The 20,874-nt window shown below is 37.0% G+C and overlaps 1 pseudogene; it reads right to left on the reverse strand.

Annotated features, from left to right (window-relative positions):
* The window catches only part of LOC114210257 (MOB kinase activator 1B-like), a 121,002-nt pseudogene that overhangs the window by 10,322 nt on the left and 89,806 nt on the right, over positions 1-20,874 (reverse strand).

The following is a 20,874-nucleotide window of genomic DNA, read 5'->3' on the forward strand; positions in this document are numbered from 1 at the left end:
AAACAAACCAATAAAAAATAGTTGGGGGGGGGCAGGAGGGAGGATTTGAACAGCTATTTCACCAAAAATGATGGCAAATTAGCACATTAAAAAGGTCCTCAATATCATTAGCCATTAAGGGAGTGAAAATTAAAATCACAATAAGGGATCAAAATGCACCTAGTAGAATAAAACACAATTCTTAAAAAAAAGAAGAAGAAAAATCTGACCATACTAAGTGTTGACAAAGTTTGTGCTGCAATTAGAACGTTCATATACGGTTGACAGGAATATAAAAAAGGTACAACCATTTTGGAAAACTCTTGAGGTTTTTGTTAAAATGTGAAATATACTCCTAATAGATAGACCACCCATCTCACTCCTACATATTTATCTAGGAGAAATTGGAGCACAGACCTAAATGTAAAACCAAAGCTAAAAAACTAAAATTTTCATTTCTAAAATGAAAATTTAGGACAAAAATATATCTGTAGAAAAACTTGCACATGATGTCTATAGCACCTTTGTGATGTCCATTGGACATCACAAATGTCCATCAATAGATGGACACAAATGTCCCTCAATAGATGAATGGATAACAAGTTGTTGTGCATTGATACAACTGAATATTATTTGATTTGGAGAACAAAGACAAGAGAAATGTAGGGAAAAAATTACATTTCCTTTGTAGCCCATGGACAAGTACTTGAGACAGGCAGGGTGACCTTCCTCCAGGAACTCAACTTCCTCAATGTGAATACTTTGCTAGAGTCAAAGGCACATTAGCTTTATCTCCAGGATCCAGTAAATCTTCTTTAACATATAAAAATTCTTTTGGAGGGTGCTTGCATGGCTCAGTCGGTTAAGCGTCTGCCTTCAGCTCAGGTCATGATCTCGGGGTCCTGGGATCGAACCCCTCATCTGGCTCCCTGCTCAGGGGGAGTCTGCTTATCACCTCTCCCTTTGCCTCTCTCTCCCACACTCATGCTCTCTCTCTCTCTCTCTCTCTCTCAAATAAACAAAATCTTTTTAAAAAAATTCCTTTGGAAACTTCCTCTATTTCTACCCCGCCACACACACACACACACACACACACACACACACACACACACACGATATATGTTAGCAATCATCCTCCATGCATATGGCCCACTGATATAGATCTGAAGGGTCTCATGACTAAGGTTTTACCAGGCAATAGTAACTGACTTTTCCTAACAGTAGCTAGCCCCTTAAGGTCCTGAAAACCTTGCTTCCCAAATTCCTTAAAGACTTACACTATCCCTAATCTCCTCTCAACTTGAAAGTATATACTCTGTCACTCCTCACAATCCCAGTGCAGCCCTGTCTACCCACGGGTCTCGTCCCTATGCTTTAATAAAACCACCTTTTTTGTACTGAAGACATCTCAAGAATTCTTTCTTGACCATTGGCTTCTGAACCCCAACATTTCACATCCTTATTCAGCAATGAAAAGAATAAACTATTGATGAATCTCAAAATAACGATTTGGAGTCTTAAGTCACAAAAAATACAGTACATACTATATGATTCCATTTATATAACATTCCATTTTCATTCTAATTTTTTTTATTATTAAGTAAACTTTACCTCCAATGTGGGGCTTGAACTCACAACGCCGAGATCAAGAGTTGCATGCTCTATGGACTGAGGCAGCCATGTGTCCCTCCATTTTCAGGCTAGAAAATGGAAACTAATTTATGATAACGCAGAGAAGATCAATGGTTGCCTCAGAACAGGACACAGATGAGAGGGAACAGAATATTCAGCTTATTGTATGTCAGTTATACCTTATGAAAGCTGTTGAAAATAAACATAGTATTTCTTCCACCATCTTAAAAGAATAAGCAGTCTAGCTTATCAGTGGTCAGTGGTAAGTCATTGGTTAGAGGTAAATCAGTGAAATTCTAGAAAGAGCCAAGTTTATTATTATTTTTTTATTTTTAAAGATTTTATTTATCTATGTGACAAAGAGAGAGAGAGCACAAGCAGGGGGAGTGAAAAGCAGAGGCAGAGGGAGAAGCAGGCTCCCTGCAGAGCAAGGGGAGCCTGATGTGGGACTCGATCCCAGGACCCCGGGATCGTGACCTGAGCCGAAGGCAGTCGCTTAACCAACTGAGCCACCAGGCGCCCAAAGAAACAGCCAAGTTTATGAGTTAACCACAGAATAGGGTGACATTTGTAACAATGTAAGAAAAATGATTTAGTCACCATAAATCAATAATTTAGTGGAAAAAAGGCAGGATTGTAGTGGCTTAGAGCACAGATTACAGACTTTGTACAATTAGCGCTGGCTCCACTATGACTTTTGAAAAGTCAAATTTGTCAAAGAACCAAACAAGATTAAATTAAAGAAATTTAATTTAACCTTGACCTCTAACTAACAATATCCCTAAAAATTAGCTCATAAAGGATCATGGATTTATACATAAAAACAAAGACCATGAAATTTCTAGAAGAAAATAAAGGAGGAAAATCTCGTCATTTCTGATGGTTGTAATAGCTCCAGTCAGAGACAAGGAAGCTACCAGAAAAAGTATTCTCACGGCCAGGCAGAGAGCCTGAAAATGATGGGCACCAGATAGGACATACCTTCAGTTTTCATTTATGAAGAACAGAATTGTTGTTTTAACCCGTCTCAGAGAAGAATATCATGAAGAAATAATACTTAATCCTCTTATTCAAAATTCAAACAAAACAAAAGATTATATATCTCACTAATTCTTGCGTTTCCAGTCTTGCATTCTCAAGCCAAGCCTGAGGCTTGCTTACATTTCTTTTTCCTTCTTAAGTTGACTTGGTGCTCTAGGAAGAACATTGTCTTTGAAGTCATACAGAGCTGTGTTCAAATACCAGCTCTACTATTTATTAGCTGGGCTATCTGAAGCAATTATTTTAAACATTCTGTCTTGTCAAAAAGGAAAAATGGGGTGGGGTGGGGTGGAGAATACGTTCTACCAAGTACAGTGAACATGGGGACAGTATGTGTCTGACTGCAGTCATTTTAAAAAGGTAGTCTTCCTAAAAAAAATAATAAAGTAAGATAAAAAGTTAGTCTCTCTTTTTTTTTTTTGAATATCAAACCTAATATTTTGTTTGTGACCCTAGCCAGCCTAGCTTTTCTTCAATCCTTCAAGAACCATTCAGGGTAAAAATTATTTTAGCACTATCTTATAGGTAATGCTAGCATTTTCACTGTCCCTTTGTATTATCCTTTACCTTTTTTGGTTTTTGTTTTTCAGAATTCATAACATCAGGACAGAGGGAAAATGGCCCATTTTGTCTTATTTATGTAAATGGGAACAACCAGTGACATAGAAACAATTGAAACCTTAAGTAGCAACCCGTCACATTCTTTGTTACAACCTCCTTCCAAAACAGACCACTTATCAAGAAGGGAACAAGTAAAAATTTAACAAATGTCCCTCCTTTCCATTCCTCTCCTCTTTTACCCAGCTCCCTGCTGACCCTCTCTTAAAGCTGTAAATTTTTATAAAAGCAATCAGACACTTTTAGCAAAAGAAGGAAAAAAAGGTAGTGCTTGAATTATCAACAACAGGAAATGAGTTTTTCATAATCAAGAGCAACCTGTTTTTCAGGAACCAGTACAAGACCATCTTGTGGTATGTCTGTGACCATGCTTCCATTAGCCAAAACACCTTCACAACTATTATCTCTCACAGCAGCATCAAAAAGCCTTTCAGTCGAAAGAAAGAAAGGCTGATGGTATTTTTCCTCTCATAAGCAGGAGCTACTGTCATTGTTCAAGGTCAACATACAGAAAAGAAAGTAGAAACTGAGGGAAAAGAATGTGAGGAGCTCTTAGGAGAAGAGAAAAAATGTTGAAGAGGCTTGCACAAAAGCAGCAAATTTGTATTATCTTTCACAGAAATGATCAAAAATATCAAAATAAGCGTATAATATAAAAATTTCTTTTTAAACTAATTATGATTATTCTGACGGCTAACTTACCAAGGGGGGTGGAGGGGAACTCAATGTAATAGGTTAATTTCCTATTGATGTGTAATATTCATATTACTTTGATAATGCAGAAGTATAAAACATTGTATTTTATATTTATATTTTATATTTTCATGACAGAAGATGTTTTCAGATACTACAGAACTTTTACCTTTAAAACGTACTGGGGTACCTGGCTGGCTCAGTCAGTGGAGCATGGGACTCTTGATCTCAGAGTTGTGAGTTTAAGTCCCATGTTGGGTGTGGAGCTACTTAAAACAATAAAATAAAATAAAACAAAATAAAATAAAATATACTGTGATTATTTACAAAAATTCTATCAATTTCTCATATCTCTGAGCACAGGTATCTAGTATCTGATATTGCTATTGAATGCTTACTACATAATAGGTTCTCTGCTAAATAATTTATAGAGATTATTTTATTTTATTCTCACAACAGCTTCAAGTGATTTTTATTATCATCTTTATTTTGCACTTGTGAAAACTGACACTTAAAGGAGATGGCCCTCCAGGATCACTCCATTGGTAACTAGTGAAGTTTATATTTTAAAATGATGCCTATCTGCCTACCAAGTTCAAGGCATTGACCTAATGTCTCCATGAAAAGCTGCTTCCATTTGTTCTCTTAATCCGTCTTTACCTTCATTTATGTGAGCCCTTCCGTAGTAACTTTTTTTTTTTTTGAGAGAGAGAGAGAGCGCAAGCATTGGGGGAAGGAGACAAAGGGAGAGAGAGAATCTGAAGCCAACTCCACACCCAGCATGGAGCCCAATGTGGACTCATTCTCACCACCCTGAGATCATGACCTGAACTGAAATCAAGAGTCAGACGCTTAACTGACTTGAGACACCCAGGTGCCCCCATAGTCACTATTTCTTAAATCATGTTCCCTCTTTGCAAATTGAAATATAAAACTACAATTTCACTCTTATGAAACCTTAATAACAAAAACTACTTTTCTAGGACTCCAAGTCCATAAATTTCATATTTAAAAGAATAATCTTGAAAAGGTAAAATAATGACTCACACAAATTTGAAATGCACACATATCAAATATTAACTCATTAATGCGGGGACCAGTAAGATGTTACAAGGGTTTCAAAGGAGAATCCAAAGAGCATGCATGTATTTAGGCAGAGAGAATTACTGACATAAATTCCCCTATAGATGCAAAACTGGCCAATATCAGCAAGGCAATAATCAACCCTATCTCCAAGGAAATTTGTATTCCTATGGGCAGATCATTTGTATTAATATCAGTATTTGACAATTTACAGAAGAGCTCAAAGACAGTGAAAGGCACAGAGATTCAACAGGATCACAAACTCAATGCCTGGTTTTATCTATTTATTTTATTTTTTTAAAGATTTTACTCATTTACTTGACAGAGAGAGAGGGAGGGCTCACAAGTAGAGGGAGCAGCAGAGGGAGAGGGAGAGGGAGAAGCAGGCTCCCTGCCGAGTAGAAAGCCCAAGGAGGAGCTCGATCCTAAGACCCTGGGATCATGACCCGGGCCGAAGGCAGATGCTTAACCAACTGAGCCACCTAGGTGCCCCATCAATGCCTAGTTTTATTTTAAAGACACCCAGTAATCTTTTCACCCATTTCAAAGTCTCTCACAATTTTCCCCTAAATTCTCTAATTTTACCTAATTCAGAAAATTGAATTTTTAAAAAAGGAAAATGGAGGAGGGGTTGACTGACTTAACAGAGATCACCAGAGCCAACAGTCCAACAGTGTTAACTTGGAGGAATCATCACAAATGTGTACCTCCTTTCCCTCTGAAATCTCACTAACTTACAGTGCAGAAATGAGAAAAAAAAAAAAAAAGCAACCTCCTTCAAAAATAGAGAAAGTCAGGGCAGAAAAGTTGGACCATCGGCATCCTACAAAGAGCAGCGTACAAGCCTGCTAACCCTTGCCTCCCACAGGAGATCCATCTGCCCTTAATTTTTATAGAAATTTAACCAGAAAAGCTCTGGGCTCAGTAACATCAAGAGCACTTGATGGAAGAGGGTTAGCCCAGAAATGAAAACAGGAGGATTAAGTGAAAGATGCCCTAGTGAACGGTGAGAAGTGTTGCACCTCATATCTCTTAAGACCCTAGATATGACTTAAGCCCCGAGACTTGAGGATTCTTCTCTCAAGACACTGAAAGTTCCCAAAGAAATGACCTTCATGTACTGAGACTGCGGATCTGCCAAGTTATTGCCTAATAAGCAAGAGACCCACCGGGTAGCAAGTGTTGAGGAGAGCAAACCTTCCCTCCACTCTGTTAGATTCTTCTCCGGGAACTTGCAAAATAAACGGACAGAAGTTAGATCAACAAGAGACCTGTGGACTCAAAGAGGAGATTTGAATTTGGGGCTTAGATACCATCTCAACGGGGGATAGGAGGAGCAGAGTGGTACTTCCAAGAGAACAAATGACTTATTTGTGGGGTGCGGGGGGAGAAAGGGTACTTACGGGAAAACAAATGAATTTTGGAAAAACATGGACCCTTATGAGAATAGAAGGGCGATGTGATAGTTTTGTGACACTGTGTGTGGTGCTGACTACTCCTCTCGGAGAAGAGATTAGAGTTGCTCCGGGGAAGGAATTTAGGACAACTGAGTTCTTTCTGGAGGCTCTGCTTATAGGCAGCTAGGGATTTTAAGAACTCAAATACCTTCAGCTCGAAATAATTTTTATGCCACAATGACTTCTTGAGGACCCCTTCACAAGCCTTCCCCACACCGTACCCTTAGAGCAATGGAAATTAGGTACTACTTACAATAGCAACAACAGCAAAAACCTACAAAGTACGTAAGAATTAGCACTTCTCTGTGCCCTATGGACAGTTCCACACATCAATAATTTAATGCCTGTGTTTTAAGATAAGATGAATCATTAAACAGCCTGACAAAGGAAAAACAAGGGAAAGATCTAATCAATGTATTTATATTTTGGAAAGGGCTATTTCTTTTCTGGTTCAGTGTGACATAAAAGGCATAAAATTGCCTAAGTAAGAAAATGCCTTTGGCTACAAACTTGAGGGCAGGATAAGAGAAGGAAAGACATTAAGAAATGATAATGTTTTAAGATGTTATATTAGTTATGCTTTCATAGCTTTTTGAGCTCGGAATGTCACAGAACTACTTGAGCAATTATATCATGAATCACCTGTCAGTTAGAAGCAGCAAAATACAGACATGGCATACTAGAAATGGACAAAATCTTAAGCATCATTTATTCCAACTGCTTCATTTCACAGGAAAGCAAACCAAATTCCAATGAGGCTAAAAAAAGTCCCATAAGAGCTCAAAGCATGCTCAAATTTCCACAGGTCACCTGTCTTTGGCTAGCCCGTTTCAGTATTTTAAGAGGTAGAAAAACACAAATCGGTCTCCATTAATTACAGATTAGGAAACCAAAACACAGATATTAAAGACTTTATTTAGAACCATATATAATTTAATGTCTTGGTTTCTCTGACCTAGGACACTTACCATTAAACCATGCTGGCATGTCTTAACTGATGAAAAATAAGATAAAAAAAGTTTTGTTTTGGGGGCACCTGGGTGGCTCAGCCGGTAAAGCATTTGCCTTCGGCTCAGGTCATGGTCCCGGGGTTCTGGGACCGATCCCCACCGTGGACTCCATGATCAGCAGGGAGCCTGCTTCTCCTCCCCCCTCACCCCGCTTGTGCTCTATCTCATTCTCTCTAATAAATAAATAAAATCTTTTTAAAAAAGTTTTGTTTTTTATCAAAATAAATCAGGTAATCTCTAGTTGCTTGGTCACCAGGGAACTGGAAGGTCTAAATTACCAAATTTCCTCAATATCACCATGTAATGCATATTATTTTTTAATTTTTTTTCTGGAATACCATGCATATAGGATTTTCTTTCTTTATGAAAATCAGTGTAATATGTTAATTTATACATTTTCAAATTTTCTGTTCAAAATTAAATAGCAAATAAATTTGTGCCCATTTTATATTTATAAAAACTAAAACTTTACATAGCTTAATTCTCTTTCAACTCTTATGACCAAAGCAATTGGTGTTTTCATTATATTTTCACATATCAAAATCCTTGGAATCCCTTATAGGGTCTATAGGGATTTTTTCAGATTTTCTTCTATATTACACATCAAATTGATTCTTTTATCCAGAAGTTTTATCTTTACATTTATTCAAAAATTTTTATATCCTCCAATGTATCTTATTACATATCAGCAACACTCAACTTTTTATGTTGTTCTTTGATATATTCTGACATATGTTCATGAACTTTTACCATCACATTTGTCTTATACATTTTGATAGAGTGATATGGTCTAAACTTCGTGTTTTGTTAAATTAATAATTCTTTAAAAGTATTATGCTAATTTTGATCAGGATTGTAATAAATATGCAAAGGAATTTGAGAACAGTTGAAACATTTCAAATATCTCTCCTTTCCATTAAGTAAAATATATCTCCCCATGTAATTGTCTCCTCTTTCTAAGAAAAACTCCTGTTATTTCACACACTTATATACATCCCCAAGCAACATTAATTATTCAGTATTTATTTATTTTTATTATGAAGGAGAAATCACTTTTTGGTGATTTAACTTATACCTGGTGATCAGAGGAGTAAGGGAACATCAGGGATATATATATTTTTCTATTTTATACTTACATGTATAATATATTTAATTATCACCTTCTTTGGGGAAGAAGTAGAGTGATCAATATCTTAGGCTTAGGGGGCAAAAGCCCAACACGCATGCTCAGCTGTTTATTGCCACTGAATCCCCATGGTGTGACACCATGCCTATTATTAGAAATCATAAATATTGGATGTGTATCACCTTTCTTCAGCTCAATGTCTTCAATAAAATCAGGACAGTGCTACTCCAGATGCTGTCTTTAGTGACTTAGCTATTTTCATTTAACGTCATATATTTGAGTCATCCATGTTGCTTTGTGCAAACATTTGTTTATCCTTCCTGTGATCTAATATTTTATTATTTTGTGGACATATTATAATTTATTTATTCATTCTAATGTGGATGGATTACTCGGTAGTCTTTGGCATGGAACTATTGCGGCAATGTTGCTGTGAACATATTAATATGTGCCCATTGTATGCATTTATACACATCTCTGCTGGCTTTTGCTCAGGGGTAGCGCTGCTGAACCATGGGTGAGGCATATGTTCAGCTTTACTAAATACTGCCAAACAATTTCCTGAAATGATTTAACAATTTTTAACCCACAAATGATGTTATTCCATTTCCTAACCAACGCTACCACCTACCTAAAATAGATTCTTCTGTATGATGTGATGAAGGGGTCAAAAATAGGGTTTTTTTCGTATAGATATCCAATTTATACTGCACCATTTTATTTTTTTTAAGATTTCATTTATTTATTTGACACAGAGAGAGAAAGAGCGTAAGTAGGCAGAGCGGCAGGCAGAGGGGGAGGGAGAAGCAGGCTCCCTGAGGGGCAGGGAGCCCGACGCAGGGCTCGATCCCAGGACCCTGGGATCATGACCTGAGCTGAAGGCAGCCACTTAACCGACTGAGCAACCGAGGCACCCCTATACTGCACCATTTTATAAATGCTGTTCTTTCCCCATCCTATAGTTCATCTTTGTTGTAAGTCAAATGTCTAGCATATGTGTGGAACAGTTGTTGACCTACCTACTATATTCATTGGTCTGTTTTCCTATCAACATTATACTAGTTAGCATAGCGTTATAATAAGTAATGTTTTCTGCTGGTTTAAGTTCTCCAACTTTGTTTTTTAAGATTGATTTTTGGCCATTCTTATGTATTCATGCTTATAATAAATTTTCAAGTGAATCTTTTATTTTCTGTTCTTTGATGTGATTTTGTGATTGAACCACAGATCAGTTTGAAAGAAGAGACAGACTTGGAATATAGATTTTTTTTTCAATTTAGGAATATAACCTATTCCTCTGATTTTCTTCTGTCTTAATTTCTCAAAGTATGTTTTCTAGCTGTTCCCATGGAGGCCTGTGATAGATAATAGTCAATGACCTTCACCCTTTGGTAATCTCCCCCCGATGAATGTGGGAAGATTCTATATAGGAAAAGTAACTTCTATGGTTATGTTACATGGTATAACAAAGGGGATTTTGAAGATGAAATTAAAGTCACAAATCAGTTTACTTTAAAATAGGGAGATTATTCAGGTGAGATTCACCCAATCACACCAGACCTTTAAATCTGGGTCTAGAAGTGAGAGGAAAATTCAAAGATTCAAAGCATGAGAGGGATTAAGCATACTACTGCTGGCTTCAAGTTTGGGTGGGGCCACGTGGCAAGATAGGTATGTATCCCCTTGAATCTGAGAATGGCCCCTGATTGACAGCCAGTGATGAAATGGGAATCTCAGTCCTACAATCACAATGAACTGAATTCTGCTAACCAGAATTAGCTCAGATGTGAATTTTCTCCCCAGAGATTCCTAACCAAAATCCCACCTGGCTGACAGTTTTCAAGAGAAAATTCAAGTGGCTAATAAACGTGAAAAAGAGGTTCAACCTCACTAGCTGTCAATTAGTGTTAATTTAGACAAATTAAAACAGAGATGCAATTTCACACATAACCAATTCCAACATAAATGTTGGAAGCCTTATAATACCAAGTGTTGATGCTTACATGGGAAAAAAAGGAAGGCTCTAATAATTCTGGTGGGAATATACATTAGTTCAACAACTTTGGAGAGCAATTTCCCAATGTCAGGTCAATTTAATAAAGATGTGAACATCTTAGGTCAAGAAGTTCCACTTCTGGGTATATACACTATAGAAATATTCATACAGGTACACAGCAAGTTAGGTAAAAAAATGTCCATTAGAATGCTATTTGGAAGGAAGGAGAGAAGGAAGGAAGGAAGGAAGGAAGGAAGGAAGGAAGGAAGCAAGGAAGCAAGGAAGGAAGGAAGGAAGGCAGAACAGACTTAAAATTCCATCAAAAAGGGATTGAGTAAATTATGATATGTTTACAAATAGACCACTAAACAACAGTGTAAAAAAATTAAATATATCTTGCCTTTGTAAATTTTAAAAACAACAAAAATACTATATGTTAGTTATGGATGCATATATATGTAGGAAAGGTAAAAAACACAAAGAAAAGGATAAACAAATTTGATTTGTTGATTATGTATCTAGGAGGGCATAAAGATGGATGAAACTTGGCAGGTGGCTTCAATTTCATCTGTAATATAATAGTCCCTCAAAAAATAGTAAACATTTCTGAGGTACACTGGATATGTCTTGTTTTCTATTATTTTTGTGTGTGTGCTTGACTGTGTCACTTAGTAATACATCTGTATAGTTTAAAGATCTGTAGAGTTTAAAGATTCGTAACAGGTCCCATTTTAAAAAATGTCTTGGTTTTTATTTTTTTTAATTTTTTTATTGTTATGTTACTCACCATACATCACATCATTAGTTTTTGATGTAGTGTTCCATGATTCATTGTTTGTGCATAACACCCAGTGCTCCACGCAGAACGTGCCCTCTTTAATACCCATCACCGGGCTAACCCATCCTCCCACCCCCCTCCCCTCTAGAAACCTCAGTTTGTTTCTCAGAGTCCATCGTCTCTCATGGTTCATCTCCCCCTCTGACTTACTCCCCTTCATTCTTCCCCTCCTGCTATCTTCTTCTTCTTTTTCTTTTTTCTTAACATATATTGCATTATTTGTTTCAGAGGTACAGATCTGTGATTCAACAGTCTTGCACAATTCACAGCACTCACCGTAGCACATACCCTCCCCAATGTCTATCACCCAGCCACCCCATCCCTCCCACCCCCCACCACTCCAGCAACCCTCAGTTTGTTTCCTGAGATTAAGAATTCCTCGCATCAGTGAGGTCATATGATACATGTCTTTCTCTGATTGTAAAAATGTCTTGGTTTTTAAACTTTATCACAGCTTAAACTACTTTACATCCTCTTCCCCAGTGATACCCGAATTAGAGACAGTCTCCATTCAGAAAGCACTTGGACTGGTCAGCATCTGTAAGCTCAGTAAGCTCTTCAAGGTCAAGACCTGCCTCTTCCTTAGGTCTGTGTTGGTAGTACGTAGGTAGTACCTAACTTAAAGCAACAGTTAGCAAATAGTTTGTCCAAGTGAGCTCCCTGATAGCTGGTAGAGCCATCCAGATGAATACTGTGATGGATAGTTGCTCAGATATATCCTATTTCAGGTTTTGGATTTGTTTGTTTTTTTTAAATAATTTTTTTAATAATTTCACAATATTCACAATGAATAACAATATTCATTGTTATTGTGGCAGTAACAAGCAACAGATTGTGAGAAACTTAAATGCATCTGGATTTGAGTTATAGGTCTGCTTCCTGAGCTGTGACCTTAGGTAGACACATGTATAACTGAAGACCAGATAGATGTCACCTAGTTGTTTTCTTACTTCCCGCCAAGCTCTCCTGAGAATCATGCAGTCTTCTGTGACTAGCTAGAAGACAGCTCTCAGACTGGCCCAGGGCCTGGCTGACTTTCATTTGTTTTGCCCTCTGGTTGGGTTCCATGCTTGCCTTGGCAGGTCATTGCCTATTCATGTAAAAACTTCTATAAAGATGAGCTGGCTGGGGGGATGGTGCAGGCTTTTATGGCTTCACATTATAAGACTTTCTGCCTAAAATGGTGCTCCTTCTCTTCTGCTCCCACCTACCTCTTCGACTCGCCTCTCCCATACACCACCTCACAGTTATGTTCCAGCACTCCAACTACTTAGAATTCCCTGACACACCGTATTGTTTCTTGACTCTGTACCTTGGCCTGGGCTATTTCCTATGCCAGGAATGCCATTCTGTTTCTTGTCTATTTGGCAGGCAGCTAAGTCTACCTGGCAAAGCCCTACTCAGACATCATTCCTTCTCTCATAACTTCCCTGAATTTTGCAATCCAGAATTATCATGACCTAAAACAGAATAGGAAAAAAAGGACAAAATCTATTCACCTTGTCCTGAGATTCAATATCTTCCACAATATGCCCAACATATTAATTCATCCATTTATAGATTTAAAATTGATTGATTGCCTCCTAAATTTTAAGCAATATATAAGGTACTAAAGATAAAAAGATGTCTACAATACAAACTCTGGCTCTAAAGAGCTTGCTGGATAGTTGAAAAGACCAAAAATCAAGCCAACAAACCTCCCATTCAGTAGATGGCCTTTACACCGTATTGATGGTCCTTTGCAAAATCTTTAAGTTCCCTATCCATTATTTTCTTCCATTATACTTGAGTCAAAATGCTAAACCTGAGTGAATGCTACCCACCCACCCTCCCACCTTCTCTGTAACTTTACCTTCACAGATCCACAGCTCAGGGGGAAGAAAATATTTAACCAGATCAGCTGATTATATTTTAAAACCATGGGGCCTAAATTCAAATGGGCACTCATCACCCTCCAGCTACCCTTATAGGCCAACTTTCCCATTATTGAGACCATTATAACAGCATGATTTAATTATTTTCTCCTATTTCTTGACCTCAGAGAGCTTACACAGTTCATATCTTATTGAGTTCTTTCTACAGTTATGTTTTGGGTATTTCTTTTTGTATCTGGTTAGACTTGAAAAAATTATATTTTTAACTTGGTATATAGGTTTTTATCATACTTAATATCTGATTGTGTTTGTTACAAAGAAGTCATCTTTGTATTACCCAGTATGAGCATTCCATTATTAGTTAAGTGTGGGAGTAAAATTTCATTGAAACCTCTTTTATTGCTGTACATTGCCATCTTAATTGTTTTGTATTGAAATGCAGGGTCCTTATTAATTATTAATTTGATTGAAAACAAGAAAGAGTAAGAGGCAACTAATCATAATCCATGAAGGAGAGAAAAGAGATAATGTGGGAGAGATAATATTTGTAAAAACAATGCGTGTTATAGATTGACTATCTTCCCCCCCCATATCCCAAATTTATATGTTGAAGTCTTATTCCCCAGTGTGATGGTGAAGCCTTTGAGAGGTAGGGTAAAATCAGGTCATGAAGCTGAGGCTCCATGATGAGATCAGTGTCCTTATAAGAAGAGGAAGAGACCAGAGTGCTCTCTCTCTCTCTCTCTCTCTCCTTCTGTCATGTGAGGACACAACAAAAAGGCAGCCTTCTGCAAGCCAAGAAGGGCGTCCTCACCAAAAATCTGACCATGTTGGTACCCTGATCTTAGACTTCACAGTCTGCAAAATGAGAAATAAATGTCTGTTTAAGTGACTCAGTTGATGGCATTTTGGTATAGCAGCCCCAGCTGACTAAGACAATGCCTGAAGATTTTTCAGATTTAATGCAGGACATAAACCCAGGACATAAAACCCATAAATGACAGAAACGGATTTATAAATAGAGGAAGCACAACATAGACAAAGAAGGAAAAATAGAGAGTCCATGCCTCATGCATCATAGCGGAACTTCAAAACACCAGACAAAAGACCTAATGTAGGTAGCAGAATCAGCGAAGCCTACCTAAGGAGATGAAATTTGAACAGACAACCGAATGAGGAGAAAGAGTGAACCGCATAGGCTCGCTCAAGGATGAGCAAGAAACCAGTGAGCCGGAGCACATTTACAAAAGGAGAAGTGGTGGGAAATGTGCTTAGAGACTTAAGCCAGTCGTGTAGGTCATGGAGGCCCATGGAGGGAGACAGTTGTATTTTACTTCTCCTATATGTGAGGGGGAGCCATTATAGTGCTCTGAGCGTGGGAATGACAGGAATGCATTTATCATTTAAAATGATCACTTGGATATAACACTGTATGTTAACTCTATTGAAATTAAATTTAAAAAAAATACAATAAAATGATCACATGCACTGTGTTGTCAGAAATGCCACTGTTGTGGAGACGCAAGGACTGCTCGGGCTGGGGGGGTTGCCATAATCCGAGTGAGAGGTGAGAGTGAGTGGCACGATTGGTAGAGCAGTGTCAAGGAGCTGGGTTGGGAATATACTTTAAAAGTATAGCATAGAGCATAGTGATGGATTTGGAGGTAAGTATTAAGGAAAAGAGAGGAAAAAGGAACGACTCCTATGAGAAAGGAAAGGGATGCAAAACATTTTCTTTTTTGCACGTAACAAATATGAAATTAATATTAAGTGGAAATGTTATATAAACAATTGCACAAATGTGTCTTAAATTCAGATCAAAGTTAGGGCTAAAGATAGAAACTTTGGAAGTTCAGCTTATTAGTGCTATAAATAACACTAATAATATATATTGGCTATGACAGGTGATGACCAACTTATCCGTGGGTGCCCTAACCTGGGGAGAGCAATCAAACTTCTTCCCAGAAAAACTTATGTTAATACAACTGCTATGGTCTGAATGTTTGTGTCCCCCTAAAATTCTTATGTTGAAATGTTAACCCTCAAAGTGATGGTATTAGGAGTGGGGCCTTTGGGAAGAGATTAGGTCATGAGGGAGCCCTCATGGCTGGGGTTAGTGCCCTTATGAGAGAGATCTGAGAGAGAGCTCCCTTCCCTCTTCCTCTATGTGAGACACAGTGAGAAAACAGCCATCTATGAACCAGGAGGTCCTCACCAGCCACTGAACCTGCCTGTGGTAAGATCTTGGACTTCCCAGCATCCAGAAGTGTGAGAAATACATTTCTGTTGTTTATAAGCCACTCGGTCTGTAGTATTGTGTGTAGCAGCCTGAATAGGCTAAGGCAACAACTGAAAGAGATTTTTGTGAGAGCTACCTTATCTGTTTCAACATATCATTCTGATCATGCCTCACAAGTATATTGAGCACTGCAAGGTGATTTAATTCAAATAGCACAATACAGAATTTCATTTCCACCTCACACTTTTTGAATATGTTTGTTTGAATAATAAATTAATGAGATTCTACTCCAATATTAAATATTTCTTGATGTTTGTCTCCCCAAAACATCTCCCTTCCAGTTGGACTGGAGTGGTCTCTAGACTTGTTTGCAAAGAGACAGAAAATAAAATAGTAATAATAATACTTGAATGGCCATTTCCTTATCCCTCAGGGAGATCTTCTGCTTTTCTTTTCCGTTCAGCCAAAGTTTAAAAAAATGGGGCAAGAAGATTGAATCTAATCAATGTCACCTCGATCTGGCCAAGGGGGTACCTTTCCATGGCCTTGCTGCCGATGACACTGGGAAGCTGTTCAGTCTCGTTAACTTTACAAGCCAATCTGCTCTAAGCACCTGGTTGTGAATTTGCCAATAATGAAAAAGGCTGGAATATACCTCCTGGAATCATAGATTTACACATTTTGAGTATTCAGTATGATCTTTCCTGTATTTCTGATCATTTGCCAGCATTCTGAGTTTTTAGGAACGGCCAGGGAGTTGGAAGGTAAATTGACAGGAAAGAGAAGCCTGATCCTCTTATAGACTCAGTCTAGCATGTTGGAACTGTACCTTCAATTTCTTTACTTACAACAAGAGGTACCCAGTAACTAAGGAGCCTGGCTATGTCAAATTTTATACCAGAAACCTTAGATTTCCTACACATCCAGACCAGTTATCTGCTTGGGCTTCTTCACTACAAGATACCTCATCAGTACTTCCACAAATCAACTTCATTCTCTCCTTTGCAAGCTTATTTCATAACACCGAAAATTTTCACTTACAATGAAAGTGAAATCATGTCGGAATTTCAAAGTCACTTTTAAATCCTATAATTTGACCACAGAAACTTATAATTAAAATATAAGTTTAGATATATGCACCCACATGTTCTTTGCAGCATTATTTCCAATAGCCAAGATATGGAAACAACCTAAATGTCCATGGATGGATGAACAGATAAAGAGAATGCATGTGTGTATACACATACACATAAAATGGAATAGTATTCAGCCATAAAAAAGAAAGAAAAGATCCATCCATGTTGTTGCAAATGGCAAGATTTCATTCTTCTCACAGCTGAATAATATTCTATTGTGAGTGTGTGTGTGTGTGTGTGTGTGTGTGTGTGTATCACATCTTCTTTATCCATTCATCTATTAATGGACACTGGGGCTGCTTCCATAGTTTGGCTATTATAACAAAAATTCTGCAATAAACATAGGGGTGCATATATCCCCCCAAATTGGTGTTTTCATATTCTTTGGGTAAATACCCAGTAGTTCAATTCCTGGATCACAAGGGTAGTTCTGTTTTTAATTTTTTGAGGAATCTCCATACTGTCTTCTACAGTGGCTATACCAGTGAACTGTTGGATCACGATATTGTACACCTGAAACTAATATAGCACTGTATGCTAACTACACTAGAATTATAATTTCAAATTATTTAATTTCTCAGTTAATTAAAATGTTTTAAAAAGAAAAAAGAAATCTTGCCATTTGTGACAATATGGATGGATCTGAAGGATATTATATGATGAGAAATAAGTCAGAGAAAAACAAATAGCATAGGATCTTATATGTGGAATTTTAAAAAGAATCATAAGATACACAGCGTCGATAAGTAGTCGCCAAAGGTGGAGGGTGGAAGGGTGGGTGAAAACTGGTGAAAGGGGTCAAAGGTACAAACTTTCAATTACACAGTAAATAAGCCATGGGGATGTAAGGTACCGCATGGTGACTCTAGTTAATAACACTGTAGTGCATATGTCAAAGTTAAGAGAATACATCTTAGAAGTCCTCATTACACACACACACACACACACACACACACACACACAAAATTTTGAAACTAATGTCTGATCATGGATATAGCTAGAATTACTACGGTGATAATTTTGCAATATATACAAAAATCAAATCATTATGTTGTACCTGAAACTAATATAATGTTGTATGTCATTGAACATGTCAACTACATCTTGATTAAAATATAAAACAAAATAAAATAAAATTTTCTGATTTTTAACAATAGTATAGGGAGCCAGGACTCAGGACATGACCACAGAGGAAACTGAGATCAATTTTTCTGAGGCATGAGATCTAAGTCCCATACAGGTATTGTGTAACTAATATCAAAGTAGCAACAGGAATCTTTCAGCTACACAGGTCAAGCTGCCTTAACCAGTTATTCTTGGCAAATTTCATAATTCCTAAATTAAACACAATACTGAAGTCAACACACATAAATCAGAAATGATATTCTTAGATAGGAAAATTATTCAAATAGCCATAGTGCTCTTGTTAGACTTTGACTTTGTACTTTCAGTGCCTCCAATCACAATTTAGGAACCGTTCTCTACTAGTCAAAAGATTACTGTGTATCATAAAAATACAAGTGACACACAACCAAGAAACCACACCCAGTGATACAATTCATCCAGGTTTTCCTTGAGTGAATACAGAGTAATAAATACTATTTCTCAAAACCAGAATCAAATATCCACCTCTTAAAAGGTATAAATATGTTAATTCATCTAACATTTAAAAAAATGCTTTCAAGTGTATCAGGTCATTAATTTCTTTCAATATAGCTTTGAGAAAAATATTGTTTTATTCCCCGTAAAGACAAGATTTAATGAGATTCAAACATGTTGTCAATGGAAAAAAAAACCAAAATCTCAAATCTGGATCATGTAATACTGCTCTTTTCCCACTAGAAAGCTTCCATCACTAAAAGATAGATGTAACTTTTATAAACTATGATGATGCTCCTGGCTGAGCATTCTTGAAACAAACTCTGAGTCAATTTAGTTGATTTGGAGATACAGAAAACCTTTTACTATTCTGTCCAGATATCTTACCGTGCTCCCTTACATCCAAATGTGCAAATAAGAAAAATGCAAATATAATGCAAATAAGGGGGGAAAAGAGGCTAATGAAACTGGCACGAGCTGTGGCAATATAATTTTTAAAAACCAACTGATTTTCATGAAACCTGAAACATTTATTATTTTTTAAAGATTTAATTATTTATTTTAGAGACAGAGAGTGAACGGGAAGAGGGGCAGAGGGAGAGGGAGAATCCTGAAGCAGACTCCCCGGTGAGCGAGGAGCCCTATGCAGGGCTCAATCCCAGGACACCGAGATCATGACCTGAGCCAAAATCAAGGGTCAGACGCTTAACGGATTGAGCCATCTAGGCGCCCAAAACCTGAAACATTTATAATGAAAGCATCTAAATCTACACAACTGAGACAAAATGTTTGCAAATATTTGATATACCCTGCTAATATATTATAATTCCTTCCCCAGGTATGAAATTCTGAATATAAGGAAAGCTTCTGCCCAGCCAATGTGTATATCAAAATAAAATTAAAGATTAAAAGGATTCATATATAATTGCAAATCCAGAGTTCTTTCACTATACAGTGATATATCTCACAAGTTCATTCAAATATTAAAGATTAGCTCTTAGTCAGCTAAGGATTTTGCAAAAACTATGAACTATATAAAAATATATGCAGCACCAACATTTTAATATATAAAACTTGATAATCCTGCTCATTCAATTTTAACAGGACCTAAAACCATATTTAATGCTCACAATTTTAACTCCATCACTCTGTTGTTTTCATTTTTGACATAACACAAAACCAACAGGAAGGACATATATCATCAGTACTTTACCCCATAGCGATCAATGAAAATACGGTTTCTAGAGACACTTCTAAATGTTATAGACTACTGCTAGCTCTATCTACTTACTAAGTATATTAAATAAGTGGAATTACAACTAAGTTAAAAACAAAAAGCAATAGTTTCTATATTTGGCAAATCTTGAAGTACTCAATGTTTGCAAGTTGGAGTATCTTAGCATGAAAGATAATAGTGCTCAGAAAATACAGAAAAAAAGCAATATATTTTTCATAGAAAAACTGACATTAGACCCCACTGGGAAATGAGAAAGTGAACATCATTTGATCACATGATAAGCACAAAAGCAATTTAAAAAAAATTAGACACAATTCTTTAAAATTTCTAAATTTAGAAAAAAATATTACTAATTTATTAAATTAATGATTAAAATTTATTAAATCTTGGAGTCATGCATTTGCCCTACATCCTAACCCTCTTTCTATCCCTAGTAGTTAACCCAGTATTGGAAATACAGTGGTTAAAAATGTTGTCTCAATTCCACTGAGTTTGTAATATATGGATAATATCGATTGCCACAACTAAACCTCTAAGGTATTGAAAGGAGTATTTTGGTCCAAACATAAAATGTTCCAAATGAACACTCTGCCATCCTCATAAAATTTTCCCAAGAAGGGGAAAGTATCCATATGCTTTGTGATCAATTGGCTGAAAATATTGCTGTGTGCTTTGTCATAACAGGCTGTTCTGTTGTAGAGACTTATGAATACTGGCTCATGTCCAGTTTGTATAAGAGATTAACTTTATCAAAGTCTCTGAAGATAAAGGCTCAGACCAATTCATGTGACTGTGGTTACAATAGCATAGCCAATGTGAAAAAGCTTACAAAGGAACAAAGACTGCCTCATTCATGGTGAAAGACATATATGCATGACTACTCTAAGCTTCAGCAATGCAAGAAAAATTGGCAGAAATACTTGAATGTGGCCACCAAAACCAATTCCATTTTTTATGGAACTGCTACTGTGAACACTGATTAGATAAGGAAAAACTGTTGCCAGGCCTTAGAGAAAAACATTTTCCATCAATTGACGATGAAACACTGCTAGAGCATAATATATCCCTCTTTCTAAGCAGATGACTTGCAGTGAAACAGAATCTCTTGTGTCTTCCCATGAGTCATTTCTCTGGTATTTACATTTCCCCTGGGGATTTTTCTATAGCAGGATTTTGGCCATGGGGTATCAAGACCACTGAGGAAGCAACAGAGCCAGATCTGGCAGAAGACGTTAAGGTGGTAACATTTATCCTAGCCTTATGTTTGGAAAAAGGTAGCTTGGCCACCTGCCAGACATATTCTTTTGGTCTGAAGG

Source organism: Eumetopias jubatus, unplaced genomic scaffold, assembly GCF_037043125.1.
Source record: "Eumetopias jubatus isolate StellerSeaLion01/CBP00866 unplaced genomic scaffold, mEumJub1_p1.0 scaffold_17, whole genome shotgun sequence".
Classification (NCBI taxonomy): Eukaryota; Metazoa; Chordata; class Mammalia; order Carnivora; family Otariidae; genus Eumetopias; species Eumetopias jubatus.